The sequence below is a fragment of the Humulus lupulus genome, chromosome X, assembly GCF_963169125.1.
Source record: "Humulus lupulus chromosome X, drHumLupu1.1, whole genome shotgun sequence".
Taxonomy (NCBI): Eukaryota; Viridiplantae; Streptophyta; class Magnoliopsida; order Rosales; family Cannabaceae; genus Humulus; species Humulus lupulus.
This window is the reverse complement of record NC_084802.1, coordinates 195633724-195636561: the sequence shown is the minus strand read 5'-3', so window position 1 is coordinate 195636561 and position 2838 is coordinate 195633724.

The following is a 2838-nucleotide window of genomic DNA, read 5'->3' as shown; positions in this document are numbered from 1 at the left end:
CTAGAAGAAGGCTGCCTCCACGGGGCTTTGTGCCACTAGACTACGTTACGTCTTTCCACGCATATTGGTTTTGCCAATACGATACCAACACAACCCAGGAGATGGGTAGGCTCATGAGGGAGTTTGCATGCTCGATTCTTCATCTAGAGGAGTCACTTAGTGGTCAGATTCCCGAGAAGCCCATGTGATCTTGACTCTACGTCTTTTAATTCTTGCATGCTAATACTTGTCCTCATATCATTTTATAAATGCTAACTGTCTGTTATTTCTTTTGCAAATAAAATGGGGTTGGTGGATGTTATTCGTGCCAAGATGCAAAGGCTGGAGGGACAAACCCAAATACATGACCTCGCTGCACCAGCAATTGTGCCTGCAGCTCCAGCGACTGCTCCCACAACTCCAGCAGCTGCTTACAAAGTCCCTGCCTCGAGGCCTGTGGTTTAAGAGGAGGTCCTGATGGTGGTGGATCGCCTAGTAATGAACCTCGTTGGGGGTCCCCCACCCCAAGGGAAGGGACGTCTGGAGCGGAGGCGGACTAAATGTCCCTTGAAGTGTCAGACGAGGGGGAAGAGCCTGCCAAGAACCGGGTGGTGGTGGAGTTCTTCAATGCCCATCTGTACGAAGGGTATCAGGAGTTTCGGGCCTTGGCCGAGTTCCTTCGCCAAGATAAACTTGTTTGAGGCAGATCCAATCAGCCTCCCATCGACCGAGCGGAGTTGGAGAGCCTCTTCGCGAAGAAGTTTGGCAGTCGCACTGCGCCATTAGCGGCAGAGCTCTTGCGGGGAATAAGTGCATCCTTGTGCAAGATGAATTCTTGCAGTTACACGTGCTTAGGGGGTGACAACAAGAATTCCCTACTCGAATCATGGCACTACACCACTACCTGGGTAAGCCCCCGAACTTATTCTGGTCTTTTGGAACACATGATTTTAGGGTTCTTATATTTAATTTCAGGCTACTGCCTTGTGCCAATGCTTGGGGGACATCTTGACAACGAGTTCCTTCGAGTTAAGGAAATCCCATGAGGAATTGGCCGCGGTGAAGGCCCAGCAAGTGATCTCCCCCCCCCCCCCCTCCTAGGAGCTTGCATGACTCCACGAGGCCTTGGAGGATGAGAAGGCTCGCTCCTGGGAGCTGAAGAAGCTTGTGGTCGAGGAGCGGAATCAGGCCCGATCCTTAGAGGAGACTTCATCAAAGGAAATCAAAGATTAAAGGGCTCGTACCAAGGAAGGCGATAAGGCCTCGACCAAGGTAGTTGAGGAAGCTCGGGTTGCCCAGGAGGTGACTAGGGGCTCAGCAGGAGGTCACCAAAGCTTTGGGGGAGGCCTCACATTCTAAAGCTGAGGCTACCAGAGTCCGATGTGAGGCTTCCCTAGTAGTAAAGAGATCCCAAGTAGCTGCGTCCGAGGTGGAGGACCTTTGGCACAAAGTTGATGAGCTGAACAAGGAGTTCAACTTACTCGCCGAGGACACACTCTATGTCGCCTATATGAGTAATAGGGAGATGGAGCTAGCCTTCACCGACGTTCCCAACACAAGGTTGCTCTTCAAGGAGCACCTTCGCGATGAGGAGGCTTTCGCTACTGCTACTCAGGCTTGCAAGGTGGCAGGCCAAATTCCTGAGGTTGACCTCACTATCGAATTTGTCGAGGAGGTTCCCCCCGGCGAGATCTAAGCATCCTCTTGTAGTCTTTCTAATTTAGTTTTATGTAGATAGGCCTACGTGCCATCTCTTTATTTCCTTTGGGGTATAAACAACTGTCTGCTCGAGCCTCTGAGAATAATTGTGTAAATATGAATTTTTGAGAATGGCTTTTTTTTGCATAATTTACTTGCCACCTTTGATTTTTCACTTGACACGTTTTTAACACAGCGTTTAGTAATAATGCAAATTGGACTTAAAATGTACAAGATTTTTCTTCAAACTTTTAATGTAATGTGACATCACAAAAAAGATCAATTTGAATAACCTTGTTTTATCCACTGTGCATGGGCTTTAGTCATAAAAGATTCAGGTCTTGGCTGCCCTAGTTGATACAACTTAGGACTTGTGTCTGAGTCTTGGCGACTCTGGTCTTGCATGTCTCATAGGTTTTCAGCTTGTGAGCTCATAGTGTTGCTTCGCAGGCACTTGGTCATGGGGAAGTAACTTTAGGTTATCGTCAAGTTTGGGCAACTTGATTCTTGTACCCAAGTCTAGGCGACTCGGGACTTGGAAGGCCAAAACAACTTAGGTTTTTAGGAACTTAGTGTTGCTTTTCGGGCACTTGCTCCTCGGCCAATCACACTGACTTCCTTAGTTTGCACGCCCAGTCTAGTGGACTTGGGTCTTTTTTGCTCAAGTTGTGGTAACTTTGGACTTGCGCCTGAGTATGGGATACTCAAGCTCGGACCTGAGTATAAGCAACTCGAGTATTATACATCTTATCCTTTTGGAAGTCAGGAATTTAGTACGACTTCACAGACACCTAGTCCTCGAAAGGTAACTTAAGTTCTTCACCCTTAGGCTACATAAGTTTCTGTGCCACTAGGTCTACTCTCGGACGCCTGTATTGGCCCCTTACATTGAGTTCCTTAGGTCATTTCATGATTTCTTGCAAGCCTTAACACTAGGTTTACTCTGCTCATAATAGGCTTAGCATCATAGGTCATGCTACGTGAGCGGTTACCTTTAGAGGTGACCTAGCTATGGCCCCCAAGTGATCGGAGACTAGTTTGCGTTCACTTATCCAGGCCAGCGAGCGGGTACTCCTCTGGTAGTAAAACATAAATAAAAAAAATTTAATTTAAAAATACAAGAAAATTATATGAATTTCATCTATCATGTTTTGTACACAC